Source organism: Rhinatrema bivittatum, chromosome 2 (genome assembly GCF_901001135.1).
Source record: "Rhinatrema bivittatum chromosome 2, aRhiBiv1.1, whole genome shotgun sequence".
Classification (NCBI taxonomy): domain Eukaryota; kingdom Metazoa; phylum Chordata; class Amphibia; order Gymnophiona; family Rhinatrematidae; genus Rhinatrema; species Rhinatrema bivittatum.
In genome coordinates this window covers 476,435,659-476,455,464 of record NC_042616.1, presented here as the reverse complement: position 1 = coordinate 476,455,464, position 19,806 = coordinate 476,435,659, and positions in this window count along the sequence as shown.

Genomic DNA, 19,806 nt, shown 5'->3' with positions numbered 1-19,806 from the left:
CACAGTAATTGTTGTTGCTGGGCAACATCTGGGGGAAGAAGAAGATAGCTGTAATGGAATGTATAAGAAACTCCTTCAGTCTACCTTAAAAGACCGGGCACAACTATCCCAACTGGTCCTTCTTAAGGGTGAAACCTGCAAGGAATCCTGGGTGAAGGGAGAAGACATTCACCAGAGCATAAGGCCTCAGGGACTAGAAGGCTTAGTGGGGCCCCAGGGAGTGTAGAAAGAGTTCCCATATGCTAGGACGTATTATGTCTGAAGAGTAACTGTTCCCTGAAGCAAAGCTGAGCTGTACTATTGTTTTTGACACTTGTAGCTAAGCTGTGCTGCTTCTTGTTGTTTCCATATAAAGACTGTACATTGCTTGTCTTTAAGATAACTATCTAAACTAATTGTTTCATGTGCACTGCTGATGTACCTAATACCTGAATTGAAGATCTGCTGCCATTTTATTTAAGCCATTTGCACTGTAAATAAACTTCACTGAAGTTTATTTACAGTCTGAGGCACAGTCAAGAGGAAACCACAGCCAGTGTCTACAGTGGTTTCCTCTTGATTGTGCCTCAGCCTCTGGCCACATGAGCTACCATACATGGTAGCAGGAGTGGGATCACTTGCCTAAAGCGTGAAGTACAGAAAAAGATCCACTGCTGCAGAGCAGAAGAAGAAAAAAAAAAAACTCCTTTCCATGGTGTTCTTCTCTTTTTCTAAAGCCTCCCAGTTCCAACCCAGCTTATGCCCAGGCAAAGGGGGTTATTCCTGCCTGGTTAGTCAGGGGTCAAGAAGAAAGTAAGGGCTGGAGAGGCCAGTAGGGGTTTTTTTGTATTTTTTTACTCTCCTTTTTCCAGAGATATTCATAAAGTGGAACAGGGGTCCAAATCCTAGCAACTTCCCTGCAGCAGATGCAAAACACCCTGCAAGTACAAAATACCAAGCAGGAGGCATTGCAAGAGTAAATGATTCAGCAGCCAGCATATAGTTCTAATGCAGATAGCCCAGGTGGTACAAACGGCTATGATCCATCCACCGCCAGTGACATCTACACTCCTCAAAATGTCCCCATTGAAGACCCAGATAGCTTTTTGAAGAACTCTGAGTGCACCACAAGACTGGCAGAATGGCCAGAAGACCAGTGGGCTTCATATCTTGGGGATTTATTTACCGGACTGAGTCAAGATGCCTATCAAACAGCTAATCCGGATGGGGTGGCCACTTATCTAGAATTCTAGGCAGCAATTCTAGAGCGGGCAGGGGTCACTCCAGAGGCATACCAACAATGGTTTCAACTTTGAACTCTGCAGGTGGGAGAGAACCCTAGGAACTTGTTCTACTGGCTTAAGGATGCTGCTTGGAAGTGGCAACACCTGGAAGGGAAAACCATAGTGGAGATAACCAATGCAGTATTGCTGGAACAGTTCCTGGACAGCCTCAATCCACCCATGAGGCAGTGAGTTTGCCAACATCCAGGCCTCACAGTTGAAATGGCCCTAGAAGTGGCAAAGGCCTATCATCAGGCCCAAACTGCCAGGTCCTCATGAGAAACTCCTCAACCTGGATAGGCAGTAGTTTTCCAAGGCACCACTGGAAGAGCAAAGTAGCAGCTAAGAGTATCAAGAACACCCTAAGATATGAAATGAGGGCACCAATAACAATGACATGAACCCCAAAAGACAGCATGAAAGGGGCAAAATAGCACAGGAGTAGGATGAATATCCCAAGGCCCCATGAAGGTGTAACAAAGTATCAATAGTTCAGAAAAAATACCAGTCACTGACAGAATGACAAAGCAGTACAAAGAGTAGGGATGTGAATCGTATTTCTGACAACTGAAAATATCGTAAGATATTTTCAAAGTCGTCAGAAATCGGGGGCTCCACGAAACCGATAGGAAAACCCCACAAAATTGTTCGTGGGGTTCTCTTATCATTTTGGGGCAGGGCAGGAAAAACGGCACACATGAACAAGCCCTAAACCCACCCCGACCCTTTAAAACTGCTCCATTAGGTTCCTCCACCCTCCCGACCCCCCAAAAAAAAACGTTTTAAAATTACCTGGTGGTCCAGTGGGGGTCCCGGGAGTGATCTCCTGCTCTCGGGCCATCGGCTGCCACTAATAAAAATGGCGTCGATGGCCCTTTGCCCTTACCATGTGACAGGGTATCCGTGCCATTGGCTGGCCCCTGTCACATGGTAGGAGAAATGGATGGCCGGCGCCATCTTTAAAAATGGTACGGGCCATCCAGTGCTCCTACCATGTGACAGGGGCCGGCCAATGGCATGGATACCCTGTCACATGGTAAGGGCAAAGGGCCATTGGCGCCATTTTAATTAGTGGCAGCCAACGGCCCGAGAGCGGGAGATCACTTTTGGGACCCCCACTGGATCACCAGGTACTTTTAGAAAGGTTGGGGGGGGGGGAGCTAAAGGATGTGTTTTAAAGGGTTTGGGTGGGTTTTTTGTTTATCGGCTCGGGCGCAGCCGATAAAAAAAAAAAAATCGGACCGCACGAAAAAGATTTCCCGTTAGTCCCCGAACCCGGAATCAGAACCGATTCCGGTTCCGATTCACATCTCTAGTAAAGACCTCTGGGGTATAAAGTCTGAGGTAGAGCACAAGGCTGAGTGTCTGAAAGAGCCTCAAATTATTTTATAAGTAGTATAGCAGGAAGGAAGAGTGACAGCAAGACCCCTAAGGTGTACAATATGGGTTATGGCAGCAAGGTACTGTTGCAACAAGACTCTGTAGTGTCAGTAGCAGAGAAGCGAAGCAGAATGGTAGTAAGACAGCAGGTGATAACAAATGATAGCAAGACTCCCAGGGTGTAGCATAAAGATATAGCAACAGCAAGGAAAATTGGCAGCAAGACCGACAAGGAGTAGATTAAGGGGTATAGCAGCAAGATAGAGTGACAGCAAGACCCCCAAGTGTAACAGCAGGAGCATGGTAACTATTTATTTTATTTAGCCATTTTATATACTGTCATTCCAAGTGAAGATCACAAATGTTTACATCATGACATAAATATTAGAGATGTGCATCTGGTGCCTGATTGTTTCTGCTTTCGGGTTCGTGTGGCCGTGGGAAAATCTCATATTCCCGTGGATTGGCATTTTTTTTTCATGAAAAAGTAACAAAAACTAGCATTTTCTTTCTTAGCGTGCAGTAAACCGAAAAATTATTTTTTAAGAAAATTCAGGGAAAGTGTAATCGTTTTATCGGTTTCCTGATCCATGACAATTTAGGTAATATAGTACAAATTTCCTAATCGTGAAAAAACGATTGCATATCCCTAATAAATATTATAGGTAGCCAATTACATTCAATAGAAGAGTTCATATATCATACTTTTTAGCGAAAGACATTTACATTGACTAAGGTTGACAGGTGAGGGGATATATATAGGGATGAGGTAACATGGATAGTTCATGTTGAATAGCCTTCATATAAGATGCCAGCGTCCTTACTGTATCTTCAACAGAAGTGGTGTATGGTATGTAGAACTGAATGCCATTGTTAGAAGGTGAATCCTAGGTCAGATAGTAATTTACAAAGTGGAAGCATGTAGATGTTGAAGAGAGTTGTGGATAGTGCTGAATCTTGGGGAATACCAGCATCGATCGGGAAGGTGTCAGAAATATGGATGCCCAGTTTGACTTGGAATGTCCTTTTTGATAAAAGAGGTGAACCACTTCATTACAACTCCAACAATTCTGATTTTTCGCAGCTGATGGCAGAGAATGTTATGGTCTACAGTGTTGAAAATAGCCGAGAGATCAATTAGCACCAGGATATAAGATTTGTCATTGTTGAATCCTCATAATATGGGGTCTGATAATGATACAAGTAAAGTTTTGGTGGAATTATTTTTTCTGAAAACAAATTGGTTGGGATGTAAAATGTGATGGTCATCTAGATAGTCTTAAAGTTGTCATAATTTGGTTTTTTCAAAGAATTTGGGATAAAAAGAGCGGGTTGTATGTAGGTCGATAGTTTTCTGGGTAAAGAGCTTGTGCTGAAACCAGAGCTCTGCTTACTGGGGTTATCGAGGGCTCACACTCTTACCAGCACACAAAGATGGCTTGCTGATAATTTACTGCATGCTGGGTGTTTTATTATTGCTCTCATGTGGAAATTGGCTCCTACTCCTGGGTGCTGGAAGAGTCAGATCCATAAATTAGCCCAAGTGAAGAAGCTTACCTATATGTTGAAATGCAAACTACCATTATATGACAAAATCTGGTCTCCTTACTGGAACTATAGTAATGCTTACTCTCTTTGAAAAAGATTGACCAGCCCCCAACAGCTGGGCATGTTACTTCCTCATTGGTCTATTTGCATACTATTATCTATTATTTTTCCTGTTCTTTTGTTTAGGCTCATTTTGCATTTGTACTGTGCTCTCTTCCACGGGGTAGATGATGGTGGGGGTGGGGGTGGTACATTTTGTTGCTCTGTATTTGGAATATTAGTCCTTTGTTTTTTTCCTGTTCTTTATATATAAAGTGACAAAATAAAGGGTTACCAAAAAAAAAGAAAGAAATAATTTAGAGTTAAGTATAACTCCATGAATCTGTTTATCATAGTGTTCTTTCTTTGCTTTATTGATAGACTAGTATTGAGAGAATAGTGATCTGTGTTTTCTAAGTGATTCTGAGGTCTGGCTTTTCTGCCAAAGTTTCTCAGATTTTCTCAATAAGGGGGTAGATTTTAAAAAATACGTGCCTGCGTTCATGTGCGTGCGCTACCTGGTACGCACACATGGACACACAATTTTATAACACACGGGCACCAGTGTGTGCATGTTATAAAATCAGGGGTGACGCGTGCAAGGGGGGTTACATTTTTGCAGCTTTTGCATGGCAACGCATCACTGCTTTCCCAGTTCCCTCCCCCCTACCCTACCCTCCCTTCCCCTCTCCTCCCCAACCACTAAATGTAAACATTTTTTGTTTTTACCTTTGTGGCCCAACTTACTTCAGCTCCCTTGGCTTTGTCTGCAGATCATCCCCAGACAGTGTTATTGGGTGCTGGGTAGGATCCTATCTCTGGCATTTTTCCCAGTGGAGAGCCCAGGATGCCTCAAGATCCCCGTTTCTTTTTTTTTTTTTCATGTTTTGGGGGGTGGGGGTTAATGTTTATTTGTTGTGGGGTTTTTTTTTAATGAAATAAACATTGCAAAAAATGAAAGGAATAATAAAACAAACATTTTATGTCTTCCCACCCCTAATGTTCTATGATGTTCCCTTTCCTATAATTTTTAATTACCTGACTTTCTGAAGAAAGAAACAAGCATTATAAACTTCTGGGAACTATCAGGAAATATTTGGTGATTTCTGCCATTTATTTAAAACACATATCATCTTGGTATAGATGTAGACAAAAATAAGGCAATTAGCCAGTGCAACTACCTGTGCAAGCCACATTTTCACAGTATAAGTCAAATGTTAGAAATAATTGGGCTCAGAAGAATGCAGTGCATTAATACACCATGAAGCACAATGTGGTTGATGGGGCGGTAAAGATTTCCTCTAAGTAGACACTTCTGGAATTCCTCTCACTGCTATTGAAACCTCTTCAAAGTCATAAACCACCTCATCACAATGAAGGGATGCCAGTGATCCATCTACTGAACAGAGAAGTTCAGAAACAATGCAGTACTTTCACAACAAAGCACATATTGCTAGTATGCGCTTGCTTACAAACTGCTATCTGCATTCAATTATTGTGATAGAACACAGCCTGATAAAAAGGAAATACTTCCAGCTAGCTACTTTGCTAGGCCTTTGTTTTAAATTCCACCTTTCCTTCAGAAATAAAATTTCTGCAAACATGTTAGTGTCAGTGGTAATGGAAGACATGGAATAATAAATGGAAAAAAAAAAAAAAAAAAGCACTTTGAGTGATACAGTAACTTGGATGGTATGTGATTCTCCTTTTCATTCTATTATCTACAGAAGAGAATAATAAAGCTGCACTGAGCAGTAGTACAGAAACACACTGGCAAAAGTAAAAGAAGAGAGACAAAAGAAGCACAATTAAAATAATATGTGGGGTAATCTAGCACTAAAAGGAAGAAACAAGAAGACCAATGCTGTTTTTTACCTCCTGTTTTGGATCATCTTTGGCTGCCTTCTACTCCAGCACCTGGGGGTTTGCAGTCTGCCCCTCCTTGCTAATGTAATCAGTTTTGGTCACTTTCAGGTACATAAGCCTCAGTCTGATCGGTGCACAGCTGAAACATGAGCCAAAGAGGCATGTCCTATGGAAGCCCCTTAGGGAGCACCAAGGCAGTGAAGAGGAAATGGTAAGACTGCTATTTATTTGTGGCCTCAGATTTCCTTATAATCACTGGCATGCCAAGTAGAAAGTGAGAAGTCCTTGGCAGAGTTCCTTGCCAGGTTACCAGTTATGAGTACGATGAGGAAGGGATATCTTTTTCTTTGCCTGTCAAACTCCATTCCACCAGGGTCAAGTAACTCTTGATAGATTTGTGAATCCCCTTACTCAGGGAGGAAAATTCAGGAAGAAATGAGCTTGGCAGTGATTTTGATGCTCTTAGTGAGAGATAGCTTTCCAGGTTTGGAAGGAAGATCATTAGTAGGATCTTTGATTTTAGGTGCAACATCCAACATGGGGACTGTTTCTTTTTCTCTGGAAAGGGAGATGGCTGCTCAGAGAATACCACTTTTCTGTGATTAAGGTACTTCTGCATCTCTTGTGCAAGACACTCAAGAGACAAAGGTATTTTCAGGTTCAACAAGGTTTTTTCCTATAACAAAGAATGGGAGAAAAGCTTTAATGAATCAGCCAATAAATCCTCATCCTCCTTCAAAACCTTTTGTCATAACTCTGGAGTATGAAAAGAGTGCCATTGTCAGTTTGGAGAAGGTCCTTTCTCTTAGAATGGATAGTATGTTAACTACCTCAGTCACATTGTCTAGCCAGGTAAATGCAGAAATACAGGTGACTGGGAACTATGGGACCAGACTGGATCAATTAAAAACTCATGTTCAATAGCTGCAGAGGATGTGATGTAGCCCTGGTTAAAGATTAAAACTTAGTCCATCGTAAATTAGAAAATTTTGAGAACCAAAGTTAGAGATTGATCCTTCATTTTTTAAATTACTCTAAATCTCCTTTGGTGTCACCTATGGATATGTCAATGAAATTTTAGTTAGACATTTTAAAGGTCCCTGTAGACTCTGTAGACCCTATTGCTAAAGTAAGTTACCTGCCTATTAGTTCTTGAGGAGGGAATGGTTTTAGATAAACTTAGAAAATCTGAACTGTCTACAGATAGTTTGAACCTAACTGGTTTTGTACAAGATTCCCAATCACAAGTAACTTCAAGGGAAACCTAGTTGGTGATCTTTGCTTTGGAACCAGATAAAATCTGGGCCTTAAAAACATTTTTCCATGATAAGCAGGATATGTTTCTGGGTCACAGAGTAGCAATATTTCTTAGTTTATCTAAAATAATCCAATAAAGGCACCAGTTGTTCTTGAACAAGAAGCAGGAGATGGTTGCCTTCAGGACTACTTTCTAGCTTAGATTTCTATATAAATGTGAAATTAAATTGCAAGGTGTTAAGTATATATTCTATCAATCAGATCAACTTTATAGTTTTCTTCAAGATAGGGCTAGCTCCAGTGCTATTGGCTCGGTATATGAGTAGAGTTTTTTGGTACCACCTGATAATGTATAACTATGGTTTCTTATCTTTTTTCTTCTAATGAATAGTCTCCCAAGTGTGGTCTAATTATATATGGTTGATTGTTTTCTGGATACTTTATTTAAAAGAGTTATTTTAAATGTACTGTATTTTTAGTGTATTTAAATCTTAAATTCAATAAAAGTATTTACAATCTTGAAAAAAACAAGCATTAAAATACTAAAAATGATAAGAATGATAATAACTACTGAATGTTTATTTTATTGGTACCATAGAAGAACATTTTTAATGTCCCATGATGCAGACTGTCCAGTTGAAATATGGCCATGTTAGGTCTTTAAATTTATAGTATATTTAATTAGATCTTGAAAGTATACATGTATGTATATACATTAAATAAGAGATATCATATCTCTGGGTACTACCATTTGTTTAATAATTATTGCTGATATTAATTACTTTTACTATCATTCATTCTTTATTTTATCCTGTTTTCATAGAACAATTTTATATTTTTATATATTTATGGTTGTCCTCCTTGTATGTGTACCACTGCTTGTATGTTAATACCAGAGAAAACATCTTGTATTCTTTTTATATTTGGTCAATACTCTATGAATTTCAAAATAAGTAAAACAAGCAATCAGAAAAAAAAAAGCAAGCCAAACCACAAAAGCCCTACAGAGAAACAATGGAAAAAAAAAGTTTCAAAAATGATAGAAACCAGCACTCTGTAGAAGACTGGAGCAAAATTGGTTATGCAGAGCTTTCATAGATGTAATAGGATAATAATACATCCAACCCCTGAATTTTTAAACATGCCTATTTTTCTGATTTTTTTTAAATGCAATTATGGCAAGAATCAATGCCCAGAAATGATGGAATTTCATAGGAAAAAACTTTGAGATAGTTTTGAAAAGGAGTTATATGTGTAAATGTTGCTACTACTGTATACATTTTCAAAAGCCATTTACTTGAGTAAAGCACACTTATGTGAGTAAATCCTGTGGACAATTCAATGGAATATATCAAAGCAATTTTCAAAAGCCCACTAACTTGAGTAAAGCACATTTATTTGAGTAAACCATGGTTTAACTAGGGAAATGCTTTTTAAAATCAGATTCTTTGTTTTCAAACTCAAAATAGTTCCAACAAAATTTAGATCTGCAACAAAATATACACCCCTGAGGAGCAGAATGTATATAAAGTGATAAAAGAAAGCTTGAGGAGTGATTGAAAGTTTGGCACTTAAGATTCAATGCAAAGAAATACATACAGTCATTCATTTCAGATAAAGAAATGCAAAGAAACTATCTGTGATGATGGGTGAAAGACTGATGTGAATGGACTGGTAGGGAGACCTCAGGGTGATAAGTGTCTGATGATCTGAAGGTGGATAAACATTGTGACAAGGCAGTGACTTGGGCCAGAAGGATTCTGGTCTGCATAGAGTCTTAAGCAGCAGCAAAAGAGGTGATAACACCCATGTAAAAATCATTGGTGAGCCCTCACCTCAAGTACTGCATTTTAGAGATGTGAATCGGAACCAGAATCAGTTCGGTTCCGGTTCTGATTCAAATCGTGCATTTTTTTCCATCCGGCCCGATTGGTTTTTTTTTTATCGGCTGTGCCCGATCCGATAAACAAAAAATCCACCCGACCCTTTAAAACCGCTCCCTTAGCCTCCACCACCCTCCTGACCCCCAAAAAAATGTTTTAAAATTACCTGGTGCTCCAGCGGGGGTCCCAGGAGCGTTCTCTTGCGCTCGGGCTGTTGGCCGATAAACAAAAAACCCACCGACCCTTTAAAACCACTCCCTTAGACTCCACCACCCTCCCGACCCCCCCAAAATGTTTCAAAATTACCTGGTGGTCCAGCGGAGGTCCCTGGAGAATTCTGTCACACACGGGCTGTCGGCTGCCACTAATAAAAATGGCGCTGATGGCCCTTTGCTCTTACCATGTGACAGGGTAACCGTGCCATTGGCCGGCCCCTGTCAAATGGTAGGAGCACTGGACGGCCCACTGGACCACCAGGTAATTTTAAAATGTTTTTTGGGGGGTCGGGAGGGTGGTGGAGGCTAAGGGAGTGGTTTTAAAGGGTCGGGGTGGGTTTTTTGTTTATCGGCCGACAGCCCGAGCGTGAGAGAACACTCCTGGGACCCCCGCTGGACCACCAGGTAATTTTAAAACATTTTTTTTGGGGGGGTCAGAAGGGTGGTAGAGGCTAAGGGAGCGGTTTTAAAGGGTCAGGGTGGGTTTTTAGGTTGTGTCCTAATTCCCGTTGGTGTACACTAACCCGATTAACGATTTTTTCATGATAAATCGGTGGAATTTCTATTGTATCGCACTCTTTAACGATTAATGATGATTTAAAAAATATCGGACGATATTTTAAATCGTCAAAAAATGATTCACATCCCTACTGCATTTATTTCTGAAGAACTGTATCTTAAAATGGATAAAGGTTAGAAATGTTTCAGAAGAAGGCAATCAAAATGGTATGGGCTCTCCATGGAAAGCCATATGAAATGAGGCTGATGAAGGACCCTATGTATTCTCTAGGTCAGGAGACAGAAGACGCGACACAGTCTTTTAAATAACTGAAAGGTATTAATGCACAGAAATCATACTTTTTTTTTTAATGGAAAGGAAGCTGTAGGGGTCTTGATAAGAAGCTCCAAAAGGGTAGACTCAGGAACAATATCATGAAATACATTTTCCAGAATTGGTGGCAAAATGCCCTCTCAGAAGATGTGGTGAGGACAAAAATGGTAATGGAATTCAAATGGGCATAATATAAATATGAAGGATTCATAGTGGCTGGAGGAAGGAAATGAAGACCTGAAATAATGGGTGGTAATTTTGGTGTAACATTTCTGCATGGGGATAAGCTGTACAAAGCGGCAGTTACAATCCTAAACAGAAGGTACAGGAATAACCTGCATGGAATGGAAGTTATAATCCTAAACAGACGGCAAAGGGATAACATGTATAGAGCAGCAGTTACAATCCTAAATGTCTTGCTGGGCAGACTGAATGGATCTTTTTTGATCTTTATCTGCGTTCATTTACTATGTTACTATGAAAGCTAATTAGCTGATTTGATACCATGTGGCACTTTCAAAATGTGTGTCATACAGTTTATAGCCAGCTGTTCAGATGCTGTAAGTCAAACAGCAAAAAAAAGCATGCTTTGTGAATGAAGAATTAGGATGGTGGGAATTACTGTCTCTGACATATGGACATTGCTAGCAATGTGCAGATTTGTTTAAGCCATAATCAAATGAAGCAGATTTCAGTCTATTTTATTTCTGCAAAATAAAACAACAACAACAAATCCTTGAATTTTTGCTGTGGATCCTGGCAAGATCTATCTATCTATCTATCTGTCTGTCTATCTATCTATCTATCTATACATAGATAGATATGCAATATATATATTGCATAGCTCTATGGCAGATTTTGCCAGAAGTTTCCATGTTAAAAAAAGACTTAATTCAATTCCAAGCTTACAAATTTTACTATAGTTCTTGAAAATACAGAGCAAACCTGTTTCTGTTTTAATTTGCACATCAGCAGACATAACTTTAGTCCAGAAAATGTACAATTTGTCAATCTGTTGCTTTTCTCACACTAATCATAGAAACAGAAAATAAGATGTTAGATAAGGATCATTTCTGGTATAATTTCATAGACCTCAGCTGGTCTCTGTTTTTCCCCACACTTTTACACAACTAGGATCTGTGCTTCCCTTCTGTTATTGTCATTGTCTCTATTATCTCCACTGGGAGGCAATGCAATGCATCCTGCCATATTTTCCATGATGAAATACTTCCTGATGCTGCTCCTGAGTATTCTCCCTTGAAGTGTTATACCATGATATCATATTCTAATGCAGTGTTATTCACTCCAAGCCCTTGAAAGCCATGATATCGCTAATGAATATGCATGAGATCAATTTGCATACAATGACAAGGGAGGCAGTATGCAGGCAAATCTATGTCACGTACATTATTTAGGGATATCCTGAAAAACGGAACTGATTTTGACCTTCAGGTGCTGGGAGTGAATAACCTCTGCTCTATTGCATCCTTTCTTCTGAAAATGTTTGCTTCTTGTGCATTACCTATACCAGGGATAGGCAAGTCCAGTTCTCAAGTGCCACACACGCTAATTGGGTTTTTAGAATATCTGCAATGAATACGCATGAGATACATTTACATGCAATGGAGGCAGTGCATGCAACGGCATCCTATGAATATTCATTGTGGATATCTTGAAAACCTGACCAGCTTGCAGCCCTGAAAGACTGGAGTTGCCTAGGCCTCACCTATACCTTTGAAGGTCCATATTAAAAAATCTACTGAGCATGAAAGCTATCCACAAATCCTTATTTGGATATTCAGTGCAACTTATCCATAATATTCTTCTATTGAATATCCAAGTAAAATTATCTGGATCACTTTAGTCTTATTTGTGTGAACCAACTTTTCCACACACATTTTGTCAGATGGCAATCAATATGGTGAAATCCAGCTAAATATGTTAGCCCTCATTCACAATGCCTCCAGCCCCACCCCATTTTGTCCAGGTAACTGTCTACAAAAGCAGATATATGTAAAAGTCCAGATTAATGTAGGTAAAAGCTGATTTTACTTGCAAAAATCTTTTGAATAATGACATCTTGATGCATTTAAATATCTCTATCATATCCAACTTGTTTCTTCTCTCTCTGGGACATGTTGTTACGCACCCCGTCCACGCCCGGCCCGCGCATGGGCCTGCTCACCTCCATGGCTCCATGGCAGGTCCCGGGTTGGCATCCCTAGCGGCAGATGCAAGCGCTTCCAGGCCTCGGCGTCCCACGATGGCAGTCATTGGGCCTTCCACTGCGCACCAGGCCTCACACCAGAGCTCGTTGTCCTTGGCTGTGTTGGCCACACCCCTACGTGCGCACACGCATACCACCCAGCCTCTTGTAGAGCCAAGGGCGGGTTCTAGCTCTGCAGCGCGCCCTGATTGATTCCCCGATATAAGGAAGTCCCTGCTTGTACTGCCTTGGCTTGGCAATCAGGTCGGCATTTGTGCTAGATTGTCACTGCGTTTGAATCTTGCTCCAGTCTGTTCCAAGTCTCATTCCAGGATCCTTCTGTTCCAGTTCTGTCCCAGATTCCTAGTTCTCCAGCATCCTCCTGTTCCTGTTCATCTGTTTGTCTCCCCAGGTAGTACCTCTGAACTGTCTCACTGGTACTGACCTCGACTTGTTCCTTGATCTGCCTGCCTGCTGCCTGCCTTCTGACCTCGGCCTGCCTGTGACCTCGTCTGACCTCTGGAACCTGATCCCTGCTTTGCTGACTATGTCTCGGACTGACCCCTGAACACTGACCTTTGCCTATTTGACCACATCTCTAGATTCTGGCTCTTTTCCTAGCCTTGTCATCACCTATGCTCTTCTGGTCTTCATCATTCCATCTGATCTCCAGTCTCGAACCTGACTGTGCTCCCCTTCTTCCTGAGGGCATGCCAGACTTCCATCTTTCCAGGAGACCCTGCAAGGCCCACCCGCTTGGAGGGTCCGTAGGGACCCTCCAAGCAGCCCAGGTCCCTTCGGGCTCCTCCCAGGGGGACCTTGGGCTTCCAGTGGTGAAGCTCATTCTAGCCTCTGTCTCCTCCAGTGCTCCGCCCCCTGGGGGCAGTTACTTCCTGGTCCCTACAAGGGAGTCATTCTCCACTGCTCCAGGACAAGGGTCCACCCCGAGCAAAACAGGTTGTCAAGGCCATGGACTCGGCGGAGTCTCCTTCCTCCAGGGTCCTACCGGGTTTGGCTGCCACAGTTAAACAACATCATCAAGCTTTGGAAACACTGGCCTCTTTGGTGGAAGAACTTCGTTCCCAGCTACAGGATACAGCTTTGGCCAATCCTGTGGGCCTCTCAGCCACCATGCTTCCCACAGCATCGTTGGTACTTCCTGCACCTCTTTGATATAATGGAGACCCACGCTCCTGTTGTGGCTTCCTTAATCTGTGCTTCATAATGTCATAATGCCTCTGTATCGCTCCATGGTGAGACCGCACCTTGAATACTGTGTACAATTCTGGTCGCTGCATCTCAAAAAAGATATAGTTGTGATGGAGAAGGTACAGAGTGTTGTAAATCTGATGCCTGGTGGGCGGAACAATCAGATAGGAGGAGCAATCTGTTATGGATCTGCTAAGGACTTAGCAGTCTGTTATCGATTCCCCTCCAGAGGGGAGGAGTTAGCAATCTGTAGTAGAGCCACTCCTGTCAAAGGAAGGAGTAATTACAGTCTGTTAGGAACTCCGTGAGTAGTTAGCAATCTGTTATGAACTAGTTCCTAAGGAAGGAGAAGGTAGCAGTCTGATATGCTCAGCTCCTGTAGGGGGAGTAGTAAACAATCTGTTGGGGTTAAGACTGCGGAGTAGCAATCTATTATGAATCTGTTGCTGAAGACTCCTGATGGAGAGAGTAGCAATCTGTTATCAGCGGAGTGCTTGGAGAGGGCACTCAGCTGTAGAGGAAAGTAGATAGGTGGGTCCTTGGGCCGATGGCAGATGATTGTGCCCCCAGGAGGATATCCTGAGAGGAACCACCGGCTAGACTGGTGTATGGAGATAGACACAGATAGTTCTTTTAATAGACAGGTTAGTAGAACCACCAGAGGTAGCAGTAGTGAGCAGATATGCCCGGCAGGGCTGAAGTCCCTCAGGTACTGGAACAGCGATCCCAGGTTTGAGCTGTAGAGAAAATATATAAAGTGAGAAGACAGGTATGCTGTGTTCATTAGGGATGTGAATCGTTTTTTGACAATTTAAAACAATCATCAGATATATTTTAAATCATCAAAAATTGTTAGAGCCACGATACAATAACAATTCCCCCGATTTATCCTCAAAAAATCGTAAATCGGGGGAGGGGGGGAAAACCGGCACACCAAAACAACCCTAAAACCCACCCCAAGCCTTTAAAACAAATCCCCCACCCTCCCGAACCCCCCAAAAATGTTTTAAATTACCTGGGGTCCAGTGGGGGGGGGGGGGGGGGTCCTGGCACGATCTCCTGCGATCTCCCGCTCTTGGGCCACGGCTGCGTTAATAGAAATGGCGCTGGTGGCCCTTTGCCCTTACCATATGACAGGGCAAAGGTAGCGCCGGTGCCATTTTGGTTTCTGACACCCGACGTCACGAGTGCAGGAGATCGCTCCCAGACCCCCGCTGGGCTTTTGGCAAGTCTTGTGGGGGTCAGGAGGCCCCCCAAGCTGGCCAAAAGTCCCTGGGGGTCCAGTGTGGGTATGGGAGCGATCTCCTGCACTCGTGACGTCGGGTGTCAGGAACCAAAATGGCGCCGGTGCTACCTTTGCCCTGTCATATGGTAAGGGCAAAGGGCCACCGGCGCCATTTCTATTAACGCAGCCGTGGCCCGAGAGCTGTAGATTGCAGGAGATTGCACCAGGACCCCACCACTGGACCCCAGATAATTTAAAACATTTTGGGGGGGTTCGGGAGGGTGGGAGATTTGTTTTAAAGGGTCGGGGTGGGTTTAGTGTTGTTTTGGTGTGCCGGTTTTCCCACCCTCCCCCGATTTATGATTTTTAACGATTTTAAAAAAAAAAAACAAACAAACATGACGATCAGATTTCCCTCCCCCCCCCAGCCAAAATCGATCGTTAAGATGATCGATCACACGATTCACATCCCTAGTGTTCATAGCCTGAACTAGATGACAAAACTCACATAAAGTCTTTAGAAAGCTCAGTAGCTGGAAAGGGTTAGGCCCTCTAGAAGCGAGTACCTGGTTCCAGGGAAAGCTCTAAGAGAGTGGTAGTAACTCACAAATGTCTGTATCTGCGATAGCTTCCAGGCAGTAGAGAATATTCAGAGTGTTCAGGAACATGGGCCCTCGAGGAGCGAGTACCGGTTCCTATTGGCAATCTGAAATAAAGAAAGGAGAGCGAGGCCCCCGAGGAGCGGGTACCCATGGTAAGTCCGAGGAGGCAGAGTAGCTTGGACGAATCCTTGCTAACTCGATGTATTAGCAAATACTGAGACCTTTTATATTGGAAGCGGATGATGTCATCTCAGGGGGAATGCCCCCGAGGTTCGCGCCCTTGCTGGTACACCAATTGAAGCGTGCACGCGCGTGCCCTACGTCATCAGGAACATGGCGGATCCACAGTGTTGTGCCGGTCTGGGGACGCCGGAGAGAGATGGCAAGAAGAGGCTGCGGCAGCTAACCATCCATCAGACCCGGAGGAAGTCGCCACAATGGTAAAAAGGGCAGAGTGAGGGCATCGAGCATCGAGCATCGACGGACGCAACATAGAGAAGGGCGACCAAAATGATAAGGGGAATGGAACAGCTCCCCTATGAGTAAAGACTAAAGAGGTTAGGACTTTTCAGCATGGAGAAGAGACGACTGAGGTGGGATATGATAGAGGTGTTTAAAATCATGAGAGGTCTAGAATGGGTAGATGTGATTCGGTTATTTACTCTTTCAGATAATAGAAAGACTAGGTGGCACTCCTTGAAGTTAGCATGTGGCACATTTAAAACTAATCGGAAAAAATTCTTTTTCTCTCAACGCACAATTAAACTCTGGAATTTGTTGCCAGAGGATGTGGTTAGTGCAGGTTGTATAGCTATGTTTAAAAAAGGATTGGATAAGTTCTTGGAGGAGAAGTTCATTACCTGTTATTAATTAAGTTGACTTAGAAAATATCCACTGCTATTACTAGCAACAGTAACATGGAATAGACTTAGTTTTGGGGTACTTGCCAGGTTCTTATGATTGGCCACTGTTGGAAACAGGCTGCTGGGCTTGATGGACCCTTGGTCTGACCTAGTATGGCATGTTCTTATGTTCTTCATGCAGTTTGCTCTACAACCCTCATTATTCTTGAAGGAAATCACCAAGGTGACCTTTATCCTGTCTCGTCTGGAAGGGAAGGCTCTTGCTTGACCCTCTCCCTTATGGAAATGTGCTGATCCCATCCTTTCCAAGTTATCTGAATTCATTGTTCCCTTCAAGCAGACCTTCGGAGACCAAGCCACCAGGCTGTTGCCAGCCATAACTTACTCCACCTTTGTCAAGGGGCAAGGACCCTCTCCAAGTATATGGTGGAGTTTAGGACTCTGACCACGAAGCTTGGGTGGCAAGAAGATTGTCTGCAAGCCATCTTCCTAGATGGACTCTCCTGTGCTCTCAAAGATGAGCTCTCTGTCTGTGAGACTCCCACGTCTCTAGAGGACCTGATTTCCCTCGCTTGTAAGATTGATCATTGTCTCTGGGAAAGACGCCTAGAAGTAAAGGCTCCCCACTCTCCTGTAGCACGCCCCACATGCACTTCCAATCCTCCTGTGAAGACTCCAGCTCTACCACCCTCCTTCGTGGTGGAACCTATGGAAGTGAACCGTTGGCGTTTGTCTCCAACTGAACATCTCCGTCGGTGGAAGGAGGGTATTTGCCTTTACTGTGGCACTTCTGGACATCGTCTGCAGTTCTGCCTGGTTCGACCGGGAAACTGCAACACCTGAGCCCGATTGGGGCACAACTGTTACTGGCCCTGAACTCTTGCTTCCTGTATCCCTGGGCATCAAGGCCCACACCTTTGCTACCACTGCGCTTGTTGATACCGGAGCAAGCGGCAGCTTCATTATGGATGACATTGTTAAGCTCCTGAACATTCTTCTCCAGCCATTGGAAGTGAGTCTCCATATCGCCTCCATCCAGGGGGATCATCTTCCAGGACTCATCACCCACCAGATAGTGGCTGTTCTTCTTACCAAGGGCACTCTCCACGAGGAGGAGATGTCCTTCTATGTATTGAAGCGATCAACCCATCCAGTTATCCTGGGGTTGCCCTGGCTCCAGGTCCATGAACCCCAGTTCGATTGGCATTCCCTGCAGTTGGTACAGTGGGGCCCCAAATGCCAGAAGACTTGTTTGTATTCTGTATCTCCAGTAATTCCTGTCCTGAAGTCTGTTTCGCTACCTGGTTTGCCTCCATTGTATTCTGACTTCATTGATGATTTCTCGAAGCATAAAGTGGATACCTTGCCTCCGTTATGCAAGTTCAACTGTCCTATTGAACTCCTGTTGGGCACTATGCCTCCCAAAGTAAGAACTTACCCATTGTCTCAACCTGAGACTCAAACTTTGTCTGAGTATATTAAATAGAATCTAGAAAAAGGATTCATCCATCCGTCTGACTCCCCTGCAGGTGCGGAGTTCTTCTTTGTTAAGAAAAAGGATGGCAGTCTACGCCCTTGTACTGATTACAGGGGGCTCAATGCCATAACCCGCAAAGACCGTTACCCGCTGCCCCTCATTAGTGAACTGTTCGATCACCTTGAAGGGGCACGGATCTTCTCCAAGTTGGATCTGAAAGGTACATACTGATTGATACACATTCAACCTGAAGATATTTGGAAAACTGCATTTAATACAATGGACGGTCACTACGACTATACGGTGATGCCCTTTGGGCTATGAAATGCCATAGCGGTCTTTCAACGCCTTATGAATGAAATCTTCCGTGATCTTCAGTATTCCTTCGTAATCGTATATCTTGACGACATCTTGATCTTTTCCAAAGACCTTGAATCTCATTGAGATCATGTTCAGATCATCCTCCAATGCTTGAGAGAGAACCATTTGTATGCCAAGTTGGGAAAATGTCTATTTGAGTGTAATCACTTACCCTTCCTAGGGCATATCATTTCTGACCGAGGATTTTCAATGGACCCAGAGAAAGTCCAGGGGATCAGCCAGTAGGCTTACGAGCCTTACAACATTTTCTTGGTTTTACTAATTATTATTGGAGCTTCATTGCTAATTATTCTTCCCTAGTTTCCCCGCTCACCACCATGACTAGAAAAATGACCAATACCCAGGTGTGGACACCTAAAGCCATAGCCGCCTTTCAGATGATCAAGGAGGCTTTCTGTTCTGGCCCTTGCCTGCAGCATCCGGACCCGAAACATCCATTTGTTGCAGAGGTTGATGCCTCTGCCATCGGCGCAGGAACTGTCTTGAGCCAGTTTTCCCCTAAGGGTAAACTGATACCCTGCTCTTTCTACTCACATAGGTTTTCTCCTACGGAGCAGCGTTACACCGCTGGCAACTGTGAACTCCTCGCAGTCAAGTTGGTGCTCCAAGAGTGGTTCCCCTGGTTGGAAGGGGTGCAACATACGTTTATCATCTTCACTGACCATAAGAACCTGGAGCACCTTAAAGAGGCTCAACTCATGAACCCCGCATCCTCAGCTGTGTTGGCCCCACCCCTATGCGCGCTCGCACGTACCACCTGGCCTCTTGTAGGGCCAAGGGTGGGTCCTAGCTCCGTGGCATGCCCTGATTGATTCCCTGATATAAGGAAGTCCATGCTTGTACTGCCTTGCCTTGGCAATCGGGTCGGCATTTGTGCTAGATTTTCACTGCGTTTGAATCTTGCTCCAGTCTGTTCCAAATCTCATTCCAGGATCCTTCTGTTCCAGTTCTGTTCCTGCCTTGTTCCTGCTTCCTAGTTCTCCAGCGTCCTCCTGTTCCTGTTCGTCTGTTTGTCTCCTCAGGTAGTACATCCGGACTGTCTCACTGGTACTGACCTCAGCTTGTTCCTTGACCTGCCTGCCTGCTGCCTGCCTCCTGACTCCAGTCTGTTTCTCGACCTGCCTGCCTGCTGCCTGCCTTCTGACACCAGTCTGTTCCTTGACCTGCCTGCCTGCTGCCTGCCTTCTGACCTCGGCCTGCCTGTGACCTCGTCTGATCTCCGGAACCTGACCCCTGCTTTGCTGACTACATCTCAGACTGACCCCTGTACTCTGACTTTTGCCCGCCTGACCACATCTCTAGATTCTGGCTCTGTTTCTAGCCTTGTCATCATGTACGCTCTTCTGGTCTTCCTCGTTGCATCTGAACTCCAGTCTCGAATCTGACCGCGCTCCCCTTCTGCCTGTGGGCACGTCGGACTTCCATCCTTCCAGGAGACCCTGTGAGATCCACCTAAGTTCAAGTGGCCCGGGTCCCTATGGGCTCTTCCCGGGGGGGGGGGGGGGACTTCAGGCTTCCAGTGGTGAAGCTCTTCCTAGCCTCTGTCTCCTCCAGTGCTCCT